The sequence below is a fragment of the Kryptolebias marmoratus genome, linkage group LG13 (assembly GCF_001649575.2).
Source record: "Kryptolebias marmoratus isolate JLee-2015 linkage group LG13, ASM164957v2, whole genome shotgun sequence".
In the NCBI taxonomy this organism is placed as follows: Eukaryota; Metazoa; Chordata; class Actinopteri; order Cyprinodontiformes; family Rivulidae; genus Kryptolebias; species Kryptolebias marmoratus.
The window spans coordinates 1,240,654-1,255,313 of record NC_051442.1 but is presented as its reverse complement, the minus strand read 5'-3'; the positions used below and the strand labels follow the sequence as shown (position 1 = coordinate 1,255,313).

General features: G+C 42.8%; 1 long non-coding RNA gene across 1 annotated transcript in view; it reads left to right on the top strand.

Annotated features, from left to right (window-relative positions):
- Positions 1-12,417: 12,417 nt before the first annotated feature.
- The window catches only part of LOC112451190, a 5,110-nt gene continuing 2,867 nt past the window's right edge, over positions 12,418-14,660 (top strand). Inside the window, exons 1-2 of the long non-coding RNA XR_003039961.2 lie at positions 12,418-12,609; positions 13,832-13,981. This is a non-coding gene — a long non-coding RNA (uncharacterized LOC112451190). The remainder of the gene's footprint in view (positions 12,610-13,831; positions 13,982-14,660) is intronic.

Here is a 14,660-nt window from a genome sequence, read left to right as displayed (position 1 = left end):
CAGCAGCTCAATCCCCCGGCCCAGACAGCGCCGAGCTCAGGGATCATGGAGCTCGGCGCAGAATTTTCAGACACGAACAAATATAGTACACACATCCTGAAGCCGAACATCCCGGAGTGACACCTCGGCGTGATCCAAGCAGCACCATCACACCTTACAGCAGAGAGCCTTCACGGACCGAGACCGGCCTGCTGGGCACGGCCAGGGTCACTTTATATGAAAAATACACTTTATTTATGGTCCACAACACATTTCAGACACTTCCTTTTTATCATCTGTGCCAGTTTTATTAAAAGGTGCTAAATTGGCTTTAAATCTTCTGTTTTTGTCTTGATTTTTAATTTGCTGCTTGTGTCAAAGCAATAATAATAAATTATATAAATTTGGAGAAAAGCCCTCTGAGGGCACTGTACAACAAAAATAACTCCAATTACAGTCAATTCAGTCCAATTATAACCCAACACAGTCACATGCTGTACATTAGAAGAAGCTAATTAGTAAGACATATCCAAGGCTGTGCTCACACTGCAGATCTCAGTCCTGATTTTCTGCTGAGATTCAGTTTTTTCTGTGGTTGTTCATATTATCATTTAAACGCTCCTCCCTTGGTCATGTGCAGAGGAGTGCAGTCACACGCCGCACGCTGAAGGTTATGGAAGCTGGTGGTTCTAAAGTTGTTGTGCAATCAGAGCCGACGTGACCGTTCAGACTGAGGTGGATTTACAAAACTTCAGATGTGGATCTGATTCAGCGCCGCATATGAAAGACCTGGGTGGAGGTTCAGCCACCTTCGTCTGCAGAGTAAATGTGGTCCAAGGAAGCCGGCAGATTGAACTGCTTCTTCCCTTTGGTGCAGGTCTGCATCCTGAGCAACATGATGGCAGTGGAAATGGTCAGAACCAGGACCAGGGTCAAGACCAGCTGGGGTTTCAGAGGACAGGAAAGAAACAGACAAACACAGAAGGAGCTTCTACTGGTAGAAAAACAGGTTCAACAATAATTGCAAAAAACAAACACTGATGCCCCTTTTACACCCCTTTAAATAGGTCCCGGCTCCACTTTACTCAGCTTGCTTTGCGTGCATTCACATCTGCATTTATCGAGGCCGGTCCTGCTTCGGAGTCGGGCCAGCTGGGCCGGCCCTGCTTCGTGGGCGGAGCAAGCTTAGCTCCTGTTCACTCATTGGTCGTGGGTGTGACCAGATGCAAGCATAAAGAGCGAAGGTAGGAATAGAAACAACAGCGTTAGCTTACCCTGCAGCGTTTCTGCCGTCTGTCCCCCAGCTGAAGGAGCTGTAAAGCCTGAAATCACCGGCGGATAACAGCTGTCCTACTCCGCGCAACAATGGCGGCATCCAGAGCGTTTCTTCCACTGCGCCTCTCTTCCTGAAGTCTCAGGAGAATCCCCATAAGTTTAAAAAACAGCAACAGCACAGGGCCAATGTTGTCTATAGCGCTTCCGTTGTTTATACAACTTGCGCTAAGTTTCGGCCCCGCCCCCCGCAACAAGAGGAGGTGTTCCTCTGCTACCGACCAAACTGGCCGGTGAGAACGCGATGCATTCTTTATCGAGCCGAGCCGAGTAGAGCGGAGTAGAGCCGGACTTCTGAATTAGAGCCGGTGTAAAAGGGGCATAAGAGTCAGTTTGTCCTCCAGCAGCAGAGCTAAAGGAACCTCAGGAAACCCAAACCAAACTATAGGATTATCAGAAAGGAAAGTCTTAAAAGCAGACATGTCAGAATCACAGACAGAAACTAGAAGTTGGAGCCTGAGAAATAAAAGCTCCGCTTCCTGTTCTACTTTTAGAAACTCTAGGAACCACAAGGAAACCTGCAGCCTGAGAGCGAATAGCTCTGTTAGCAAAATATGGACCAATCAGATCCTATAAACAGAATGGATCCCTGACAGCAAACAGCTCTGATTAGCAGTTTCCTTTAATGTAAAACGTTTTAACACTTTTCTGCTTCATCACCTGTGAAGACGTACAGCACCCCTCGCTGGAGGGAGGAAAAAAGCTGTTTTTTTTTTTTTAAATCACATTTAAGTTTTCTCATTATTTCTATATATTTTTTAACAGATGGAACAAGAGAGTTGGAGTCGGAGTAAAACTAATTAATTCTCCTCTCTGCTCCCTCGGCCAACCTCGGTGTGAGGCGCTGACATTTTGCTCCACCCCTCTGGGAGCAGCTGGAGGGCATTTCTAACAACCTAACCATCTGAGGACTGAGAGCAGGAGACCATTACATGCTGGCACCAACAGCAAGATTACTGACCTTCGCTTTGAGTACTGTACAGGCTCATGGAGGCAGCGCCGAGAGAGGAAATCACTGAAGACGCCAGGAATAAAAAAGGTGAGACAGTGGAGCAGGAAAAATCCTGCTCAGAAATAACAGCAACCTTGATTTGCAAATAAAAGGATAAAATGTCAAATATGACTAAAAAAAAAAGAGACTTGTCACAATAAATGGAAGATATTTAAAGGCACAGAGGTGCTAAAATATGCACTGAATGCTGGTTTTTCCTGCTGCTTCTTCCCTTATCAGGGGTCGTAACCCCCTTCGCTCCCATTGGCCGGTTAATTTCCTGCTTCTTTTCTTAATAAAAACGAGAGATATCAGAGATATGACAAACCAGAGAAGTCGTGTGAGCAACACCGAGGAACCAGAGCATGGAGATGGAGTAAAAAGGTAAGTGATTTTATTTACAGGTGTGGTTATTTCACAGTCCTGGAATGAATCAGGATCTGAAACAGCAGGAAGGAGGAAAGTGAGTCTCAGCTACCAATTTACGTGGTAAACCCGCAACTAGAAGTATTAGTGACGCAATTTCCCAAGCAACCATATGAAGCCACGTTCCGGTTATCTCACAGGGAAAACAAGATGGACGCACGCTTCGTTTTTGTTGCGGTTTCCGAAACAACAAGTAAAACTGAGCTGTACACCGAATGCCAGGCCACTAAACTGTTTTTTTTTTGGTTGAGCATGCACAATTCGTCGCCCAAGTTGTGCATGTGGTTAAATATTCGTAACAACATTAAGAACTTTTATAAAGAGTAAAAAGTTAGGGACTGTACTTACTAAAGGACCAAGCAGAGGTTTCCAATCCAGGAGGATCCGAGGTTCAGGTCCAGGTAAGTCCACAGAGACATCCAGGTAGGTCTCGGAGAGGTCATGCAGCAACAGGTAAAAGGGCTTCCCCACTTGAGTTGAAGAGTTAACACAGGCATAAACTTGACAGAAGTGATCTCAGCAGCCAGGCTCGAACCCGTAAGACACGATGCTCCAGCAAAGATCAGGAACAGGCTGAAGGCTTCAATACAGGTGCTGCTCGTTCCCCCAATCTGCTTCATCTGGAGGAGGAAGGATTAGCGCTCACACCAGCAGGGCGGAGCTAACCGCCCCACATCCTTACAAGATATGGAGATCCAAAGGCTACAATCCAGAGTTTTCAAAAGTGTTAAAGTGCCTCCAGGACGCAACAAGAAGAAGAATCATATTAAAGGAAAAGCACCGTGAGACCCAAGTTCTGGTTTATCGTTGTGTTTATCAGAAATGAGTGGGAATAAAAGTTTTTTAATCAAACAAACACTGGAGTATCCTTTAAAATCATGCATCCATCACAGCTACAGTTCTTTTCAAGATAAAGTTCTAAAAACCAAACATGCACCAGAACCGCCTCCGACAGACAGTAATGATGTTAATCAGCTGAACTGGATTCCGGGACAGATCCTCGTCTTATTCAGCTTCCTGTTTGTGGGATTAATTCAACAAAACCAAACCATTAAAGCTCTGGGTTCAGATGTTCGAACCTCTGTGCTCCGGCTGCATTCAGGATTTACAGAAACGAGATCTGTGGACAGGTGGGGCAGCAGCAGTTTTAATAAAGTTGACTCAGTGGGGAACCGAGCAGCAGCCTGTAATTTGTAATTTGTACCAAACTGATGATTCAGCACGAACTGCAGCCCAGTCTTTCTAATGAGACGCCCAATTCCTGCCCAGAAAACTCCGTTCTGCAGGTTTAAACTCTTTACTTGTTTACTTTTTTATTGTTTCAGACATTAAAACGGGCAATAATATTGAAAGCTAAGCCTCGCCTTGATTCAAACTTTCATTCTCGCCACAACTGCAGTCGTTTCATGGAGACTTATTCTCTTTTCTTTAGCTGCTTCTGAAATGAAAATGACACATTTGCTCTGCTCTGAGAGCTCATATCTCCTCCACAAAGTGATCAAAATGACAGTTTTCTGCGGCCGTTGAACCCAGCTGGAAGGTCCCATCCTCTTAGACCTCAATTACAACAAATACGCTCTTCAGCTCCGAAGCATCGCAGCTCAGATTGGGCTCGAAAAATCCCCGGACTGAACACGAGTCAACAGTTTTCTCCCCGGTTCACCGACTGAAACCCAGAATAACGTGGCTCAAGAGGACGAGTCTGCCAAAAAAGTAAAATAACTCCTGGAAACGGCAGAGAATTAAAGACCACTGAAAATGTGTTTAAATATCAGAAACGCAGTGCGAGACTGGAACAAGTAGGTTTTTCCTTTAATGGAGATGTTAAATGCAGAAAACAACTTGAACTGTCAGCAGGTACAGCAGGCGTTCAGGACACGTCCGTCCTAACGTCTCAGGGTCCAAATGATGTTCAAAAGGTTTCTGGTCTCTGGAGTTCTGACAAAAAAACACGTATTTGTGTGAGTCTGCCACATGAAATCCCAGAAAATACTTTGAATTTCTCCACATTTTGTCACGTCACAACCACAAACTTCAGCTTGAGATCGCTGCAGATTCAATGAAAGGAAAACAGTTTAAAGTTCTGGTCTTTCTGCTTCAGTTCGTCTCGTTGCAGATCCGTCGACCCGTCATTAAAGATAAACAAAGAAAAGAATACCAATCGGTAACAGGAAGCAGCTTTGCATGATGAACACAAACAACTGTCAAATTATTTCAGCGGTTTGTTCAGCGACAGGCAGACAGACTCCGTAATCACCTGCACCGTTAATTAATTAGGACCCAGCAGAAAGTGGCTTCTTCCCAACTTCGATCCAAGGATGAGAGTGTAACCATGGAAACAGCTGGGTCTAAAACTTTGGGCTAAACTGACCTAACTGCAGTTTTGGTACCAAGTTACCTCGTGAATTTTCAGCAACATCACAGCTAAGATTAAAGTCAGAGAGTTTATTTGCCACATGTGAGCAGATCGATGGAACAAACAAAACTGCCACATCTATGAGACCAAAACAACAATTTCCACCTAAACAAAAAGCATGATTTCAACATAAAGTACAGAAACTGCAAAGCGGAAAAGTTAAGGCTCCACAGATTCCAACGATATAAGACTCATAACTCAGCAGCTTATCAGCTAAACTTCATGCACCTTTATTTGTGAATTATGTCTTACTTTTGCTGTTTTGTGATCATAAATGAAGTTCTTAATAAAGTAAAACAAAACTCAAACAGGCAGACGAGGATCTGACTCCGAACAAGTAACAGAAACCCTGCAGAAAAAACCAAATTGATAAACAAGCAGCTGCAGAAACTTCAAACCAGGAGGAGCAAATATATGTAATTATACTATAAAAGTACTAAAATACAGGATCTAAAAGTATCAAAACTGGAGCTGAAACTAAACAAAGTAAAAGACGAGCTAAAGGTGTCGGATCAAATACACAAAAAGAACAATATTTTACAGGAATCAGAGAGATTTCAGTGCATTTCGATGGGGAAAATGTTTGTAATTAAAGTGAAATATATTAAAAAAGTCCCAGCATCAGTTTCCTGGATGAGCTGAATGTTTTGATGCACGAATGGCTAAAATAACGCAGCAGAAGTTTGATTGCTAAAAACGTACAAAACAATAATCATCAGGAGAACAGCTGAGAGAATGCCAAGTCAGCGTTTGCACCCTGAGTGAAAATAAAATGATGGTTTGTATTTGCTGTTCCTTCAGTCCAGTTTCAGCTCAAGTTAATAAATCTGATTTAAAACAAAATCAACTTAAAGAAGTCGAGTCAGAATCCCAGAACTCTGACCACCAGATAGAAAGCATCTCCCTGCATTTTTATACAGTTTCAACATCCCATAGACTGAGTTTGTTCGACACCGGTGGCTGTGGAGGTCCCACCTGATTCAGCGTCATGAATTATGAATCCGTTATGGATTCCTTTCTGTCTGTTTTAGCCTTTAAGGGTACAGTCAGGAGTTTCACTGCCATAAAGTCCAAACCATTCGGTCAAACTAAGACAGATTTTCAGAGCGTTGTGGTTTCGGTGTTTTCATGAATAAAAGATGTCGGAGCTGAGAGTGATGCCACGTGTCAGCGGGCCGCTCGGTCAGACAACTGAAGGAAACACCTGAAACCTTTGTTTTTGGTTTACAGGTGATTGGGAAACAGATCGTGTTCCTGTGCCGAGGACACATATTAAACATTTCCTCAGATTTCAGCTGCATCTTCGCAGACGTGTGCTTCATTCAGCTGTGCGTCTCTGTGAAGTGTCTGAAGGCCTCACTCTTCCCGAGGTTTAAAGGTCGTTAGTCATTACAGCTTCGGCAGCGGCGGCGGGGCCAAAGGGCTCGGCGCGAGATGGAAGAACTGTCTGAAGTTATCACCATGCCTGAGCGTGCACGCAGACGGGCCGACTGGGACTTCATCTGCTCCGCCACGCTGCAGCGCCACGGCAGCCAGCTATTTTAAGGTGGAGGTTAGCAAAAGGCCACGGACGGGAAGAAGGACTGACGGGCCGGCTGCTGCTGATCTGCTCTGTTCTCTGGCCTTTTCACATCCGTTGGTATCTATCAAAGCCGAAGACACGATCAAGACGCTCCCATTTTCTGTAATCGAAGCCCTTAATGGCTCCAGGTCAGTTTGTGCTTTTGCAGCATTACAGAAAATAAGACACTAATAAACGCTCTGAGACGTCCTCGTTAGCAGCAACGAGTCGCCACGTTAGGCTGCTCTTGTTTAAAAAGAGATTGTTTTACAGTCTGAGGTCAGACAGTCTGCTGTTCGGGTCGCTCTCACCCCTGCGACGTTCTGCTCGACATTTCTTAAACTGATAAAAATTAACAAACTGTCTCCGTTATCTTTTCGCCCTGATGTGCTGCTGTGGTCGTTTCACATCCATTTTCTGCAGGTCTCAGTGTTGATGATTTAATCTGCGGCACCTTTGCACCTTTAAAATGAATAAATGGCAGATTTGGACCAGTTTTATTATTGGTATAATGGCCGTGGTTGGGTCTGAATAACTCAAGAAAGAAGACATTTAAAAAAGTTCTTTTATTTCTCCTTTCTGGGTCGCTGGGAGCTGGTGCTGATATCAAAATAAAAAATAAAAATATCTCAGATGATGTTTTTCCAGGCTGATTCACAAATTTCTTACCTTTATGTTCAAGTTAATTGTTGAAATATTCATTTTTCTGTCACTTTCAGTTGTAATCAGTTATTTCACGCTGACACCATGATTGTAGGCGGGGCTTAAATCCCACATTCAGTTCCCAACAACAGAGTGGGGGGGGCCACTAACATGTTTGAGTTTTTTATTTCTCTTCTTCTGCCGACTGACGTTCTTTCTGGCCACGCTGGAACATTTGAATCAGTCAGGGAAAAAGGCTCTAAAATAAAACTTTAAGAGCATTTTCCATCCCATTAATACCAGCTCGCTGTGAAAGTTTAAAGCAAAGACTGTATTCTTCTGTTTCAGATGACTTTTCTTCCAGTTTAACTTTACGTTGTTTGAATAGATTCCCCTGAAATAAAAGGCGCTTCCTGTGGAGTCGAGCCTTTGACGCGGTTCATCGTTTCAGGCTGAACATTTGATGGACTGCAGCGTTAAACCTCTTTGATGTGTCGTCGATCAGAAACATTGTCATCTTGTCAGCGCGGTATCAGAGCAGCTCCTCTGCTCATCTGGAACATTCATCCCGAACCTTCGACAACAAAGGCAGCAGGAAATTATTAAACTATTGCAGCAGGATTGCAGCAAACTTTGCACTTCAGAAGCTTTTTCCTTTCACTTCATCCATCACTCAGGTTTGGCTTTTCTCTCTTCCTCCAGTGTTTGTCACGATAAAACTTCATCCGCCCTTCTTTTTCTACTTTTACTTTGAAAACAAACAGTTTCACTGTAATACAAAATCACCATCTAAACCAACATTCACAGCTGATGAACCTTTGGAGTCGACCTGATTAAAATCTGAACTTCTGTGAACAAGAAAATGGCTCCAACTCAGTTAAATGTGCTGATAATGAGCTGAGATCTGGTGTGGTAGTAGCTGAGAGTGATCCCAAACACATACTCTGAGCACTAACTGACCACACAAGAAACTTTACATGAACTATTACACTATTAGTTCGAAATAACTGGATTTACAGCTGGTTCAGGATGCTGCAGCTAATAAAACATAACCCAAACAAAACTGGATAAAACTGTCAGTTTCACAGATAAATAAGCTACAGTTTGATGTAGTTGTAGCTGAGAGTGATCCCAAACACAGATGCTGAGGACGGTATCTCTGATTTGTCATTTCTCAACATAATATAATCTTAGTTTCAAACTCTGGTATGAGGGGGGCGGGTGATAGGCATTCCTTTAATGGTAAATGTGTTTATTATTAAAGAGACTGAACTGGGTTTTAATTTTAAATTGACAGTATTTGTCTCCACCACGCCTAAATTCAGCCCGTTATCTGTAAGGATAGAACGTGTCGAACCCGATGTGCATCTTAAATCATCTTAAATAAAGAAACTAATTTATTAACAAACGGAAACAAGGAAACAAAAAGCTGACGAGGCAATTACAAAAATCTAAAACTCAGTGCAAACGGCACGGCACGGCACAAACCAGAGCGAGGAGGAAGTGAGCAGGTTTTAAAGCAGAGGGTCATTAGGGGAAATGGGCGCAGGTGAGTGATTAAAACGTGGATCAGGTGAAGATGGGCGTGGCAGGAAGACAAGAGAGAAACAGAGGAGAAGTGAAACAAAAACACAAGAAACAAGAACTGAACTCAGACTGAACGAAACATAAAGATAACTAAATAAAATAATCAATCAACTCAAACAGAAGCGTGAATCAGAAACATGAAAACATAACATCTGAAAACAGAAAAACAAAGCCAATTCATGACAATTATCTGTAAAATTCACTGAGTTACAGCCATTTTTAAAATATTCAGCTAAAAGATAAACACTTAAACCACATATTCTTCCTCAAACAGTCAGAGATGTTCCCCACATCCTTGCTTTGATAATTAACCTGTTCCTGAGGGACAATCAGGGACGGCTGACAGCTCCATTTATGACCTTCTTCATCTGAAGATGAGCTCACACGGCAGCAGCGTTTAAAAAACAATTTCACCGTTTGAAAGTGTTCGGATGCATCATTTCCCTCTATGTGTTTCTGTAGATAAACATAAAACACAGAGTTATAACTCAAGTGGAATAATAAATCTGTGAGAAGATTTCCTCGTGTCAGCACATCTTTGTGGCAGAATCTGCAGTCGTTTGGAACGAGGACCATCATAAAGACAGACGGGGAAACTGGAAAGTTTTCCCGCTGATTGATTGTTTCCTCGGGTAAAACGTGAGGAGAAACTGCAAACAAAAAAACCTTTCGACGCGCCTCGTCCTTTCTTCCTGCACCTTTGTCTCTCCTCCCGGAGGTCCTCGGGGGACAGAGCTGACTCAGGACTGTTTGACCTTGACAGCAAAGCTGCGCTGCTGAATAAATATTGGCGGCGACGCTTCGCTCTTCGCTCTTCGCTCTTCGCTCCTGCAGATAACAACAGGTTCGAACTCCCAGGAAGGAACGGACCTGTCAGCACTGAGGATGCACAGAACTTCAGGACGGTTCATGCAAATAAACTAGCTAAAAGGGACACACTGTCCTGATTAAACTGTCTCCCCAACAAACATCTTCTGTTTGTTTTCTTAAGTGTTTTGGGGCAAGGACACACGGACAGAGGAATTTATTTGAGTTTTGACTTTAATGGATCCAAAGAAGAGTCTGCAGCTCAGGAGTGTCCAGCCCTGGTCCTCAGGGTCTCCATCCTGCAAGTTTTACTTGTTCCTCTGCTCCAACACACCTGATCTCAATCAATGGGTGATTAACAGGCTTCTGCAGAACATGAAGAGGGGATTTAACCTCTGAATCAGGTGTGTTGGAGCAGAGAAACAAGGAAAACCTGCAGGATGGAGACCCTGAGGACCAGGATTGGACACCCCTGCTGTAAACCTTCAGCATCTTCGTGCAAATTATAAATGCAGGAGTTTTATTCTGAAAAATGTCACCACATTAAAGCTTCTCCGGCTCAGCGTCGTCAGTAAATACCCCCCCGTGCACGCTGGATGAGAGATTTGATTAATAACACATCGTGCGCATTGACTTCTTGTTTGTTTTTCCTTTAACACTGAAGACAAAAAGGACTTTTAAAGGAGGAATCGGAGAGCTCACAGGTGAATAATTAAGACATTTGTTTTCCCGTATCTGCCGATGCCGGCTGGAGAAAGTTTCACAGAAAGAAGAAAACTCCTGAATCCCGTGGCACCTGCAGGAAAAGGAAGAGGGCTGCTTATCTGTCCACACTCTGGCTTCTTTCTTAATCGATGCTTCTGAGTCACGTCTTAATTTACCACAAAGTCGGGAAACTTGGGAACAAACTTTCTTCTTCAAGAAGAAACCTCTTCCACCTGCAAACTCAAAAAAATTAACAGTTTCCCAGAAAGAAAAGAACGAATGCAGCTGTGTAAATTAAAATAAACAAACTAAAACAGCTTTAATTACATCTTTTGAACACTTATAATGGAACTGCTGTAATAATTTAATGTTAGAATCATTTCCAGCTAATTGGCTAAATAAAAAAACAAAACAAAAAACATCTGTGTCCTGAAACATAAAGCAGATTAAAGTTATATGAGACTTTTATTTTGTTGTTTTTTGTTTTGTTTATTCTGGAGTCTGGTTTGTGTCGAATAATGAGGTTAAAAATATTAACTTTAATTTATTTAACGCTGTTTATGAAACCCAAAGATGGTTTACACAGAAGAGCAAAATATAAACAAAAAACAATAAAATGAACAAAACAGCAACAAGAAAATACATCAGTTCAGAGACCCGTGACAAAAAACTCAGGTAAACCAGCCAGAACACCAAGTTAAACCAAGTTAAACTCAAATTAAACTCAAATAAACCAGGCTAAATCTAAGATAAACCACAAGTTAAACTGAAATAAAGTTAAAGTTAAATGAAACTATAAGTTAAACCGAGGTTAACCCAAAGGTAAATCCTAAGTCTAACCGTTAAACCAGAGTTAAACCTTCAGATAAGCTTAAATTTAAACTAAGTTAAACTCTAAATTAACCCTGACTTAAACTGTAAGTTAAACCCTAAGTGAAACCCAGTTAAAGCTAAATTAAAACGACTCTTTCCTGCATTTTGACTTAAACACAAACTCTACGAAATAAAAAAAGCCAGAATGACTCAAATGTTTAAAAACCAAAGATTTAAAAGGAATCAGCTCAGATGATAATAAAGCTTCGCCCCAGGTTCAAACTGCACAAACTTTATATTTTTGAACATTAAAAAATGAACCTTCCTGCACATATTTAGGAGAGGTTTTTATTAACCTTCTAAGATGCATTTTTATTATTATGTACCAATAATCTGAGATACCTTCGATGAGCCTTTAAGTCTGGGGTGTCCAATTCTGGTCCTCAGGGCCTCCGTCCTGCAGGTTTTACTTGTTCCTCTGCTCCAACACACCTGATCTGAATCAGTGGGTGATTAACAGGCTTCTGCAGAACATGAAGAGGAGATTTAACCTCTGAATCAGGTGTTGGAGCAGAGAAACAAAGAAAACCTGCAGGACGGAGGCCCTGAGGACCAGGATGGAGACCTCTGGTCCTCAGGGTCTCAGTCCTGCAGGTTTTACCTGTTCCTCTGCTCCAACACACCTGATCTGAATCAATGATGGATTAACAGGCTTCTGCAGAACATGAATCAGGTGTGTTGGAGCAGAGGAACAAGGAAAACCTGCAGGATGGAGACCCTGAGGACCAGGATTGGACACCCCTGGTTTAAGTCATGATTTGCTGTTTCATGAACCCTAAAAGATGCAAAGTCCCGATCATGGAAACATGCCACCTGAGGATGTTCTGCAGGTGTAAAACAGAAGAACGAGACGAATGCGTTCCCCGTTATTCCACCTGTGACGTAACACACATCAGTGGAGGGTGTAATTCTCATTTTCAATAACCAGGTAAGAAAGGTTGACAGGTAAAATAGATTCTCTGCTCCCCGAGGAAATTTGTCACAGACACATCCAGCCACTGAATTAATATGAAAATACAAAGCGACGCAGCTTTTATTGCCCAGCGGCTCACACACAGCGCCACCTTAACGTCGCCCATCCGTCAACATCCAAACAACAACAGGTCTGTTCCAGCAGGAAGTGCACTCAGAGGACGGCGCCGCTTCCTGCTTTGTTCAGGCAAACAAGAGGCGTCGATGAGGGATGGTTCAGGAGGGACCGATGCTGCCGCCCGGAGACATGAAGTGTGCCACGCTCAGCCTCCTTTTTTTAAAATTCACTTTGATTTACCGTGATGCGAACGACACAAGGTGCTCGCTTCCTGCCTCCTTTAATAATCGCTGTTTCCACGCTCTCACTGTTTCGTAACAGCTCCGAATAAATCACGGTAAACACCGACAACTTCACCGGAAACGAGTCCGACTGAACTCCTGACCCGAGTCAGGCTGAAGTCTTAGCTGTGGTGGACAGTAACGGAGTACATTTACTTGATTACTGTACTTAAGTACATTTTTTGAATCTTTACTTTACTTGAGTAATTTTTTGGGGGGGAACTTGTAACTTTCAGTCCACTACATTTCCAGGAAGCTGTTCGTTACTTCGTGGTTACAGATTCAACCTTTAACCTCTGTTCCACAGTGAAAGTGTGAGGAGAATCAAGACTCTCTGGTTTGGTGTTTTTGGATAATAAAATCCTTATTTTTTGTGGTATTTTTCTGCTGAAGTTCTTTCCAGGTGGTGTAGAAGTTGCAGCAGGGTGTTTCTACACGTCGATACATCAGGTGGTTTCTGAAAGTTACAAGTTAACTTGAGTTGAGCAACTTTTACTTGTAGTTGAGTAAGATTTGACCATGAGTATTAATACTTTTACTCAAGTACTATAGTTGAGTACTTCGTCCGCCACTGGTGGCCATTTTGAATGACTCCAAAAACACGATTACTTTCTGACCTCCTCATTAAAATCCGTTGATTCGAACAGTTAAAAGTTAATATCTAACACAACCGAACACATGTTGGGGATGACTCTCAGCGACTACCACGCCACATTTAGGCTCAGTCGCTGTAAAACTGACCTAATTATAGACATTTTTTGTGTTTTATAAGATCAAATGGCTGTGATGAATCAACTTGGTTCTTAAAGCTAATATGTTGCAGATGTAAATCTAATAATTACTTGATGAAAGTTTCATATGAATCTGCTCAGCTGACTTCAACAGTTATTGGTAAAAACAGATCTTGTCTGTTCTGTCGGTGCTAAACTACCAGAACACCAAAGTTTGGGTCAGTATCTGTGAAGGTCCTGAAGTCTTGGGTCCTGGGTTCGAGATGCACATTCAGCGGTTCATTTCTTGGATTTCCTTGTGGTTCATTAGATATTTTGCTAACAGGCGCAGACCTCCGTGCCTGCCACGGAGCTCAGCTGTGGGGTAATTTGAATGTTTTGAATCAGGTTCGACGCTCGTCATGTTGTCCTCCGTCCTCCGAGGACCCTGACTGATCGCCCCTCGGCCTTGTCTAATTTGTTTTCCTCAGCAAGCGATTAAACGTGCAGCGCGGAGGGGAGGACTGATCGATGACGCCTGCCAGCCGTCAGACAAAGAGAACATCAGTCTGTCCACGTTCGTCACCTTCACCCACGGCCGATCCCGGATGGGTGGATGTTCCTGTCTGTGCCGCTCGCAGGTCAGGGTTTCAGCGTTGTTTGTCGACGCTCTTCTGTTTTAGCCAATCAAAACACTCGCTCGTGCACAGGTTCTTCTCTGAACCGCAGGAAATATTATCCATGAAGGTCACCATAACAAGTCAGCCCAGTAACCTTGGAGCCCATTGGGTAAATCTCACTCCTTTCCTAAAACCTAACCCTGTAGTTTAACTGAACTTTACACAGTCAGACATGTTTCTATCTGCCTCGTGTTTTTATCCTATAATGAGACACGGAAATAATGTCACAACATTATATTCACACAACAACCATAGTGTTGGTCTCTCCATTTCACCCACCTACAACAGATCAACAAGGTCATGGGTCAGAAGAAAGCCCAACAACAACAACAACAATGTGGTTACTTTGTCAAATAATATCTTTGTTAACACAGAGCGACTGATAAACCAGCATTTAAACTACAAACTTAATACTCTGCAGCCAGGGTCGTAGCCAGACTCATTCTCCCCCTGCACATCAGTTACAATGAAGACCAAAACTTCATTAAAATAGAAGCATTTATTTAAAACAAGTGACTTGAATGTGTATATGACATGTATTTGTGTGTGTTTGTAAATCCATGGGGATCAACCTCATCTGAAGCAACAGAGGACTCAGGGCACAACCATGATGACTCACTGAAATGACATGAATTAGTTT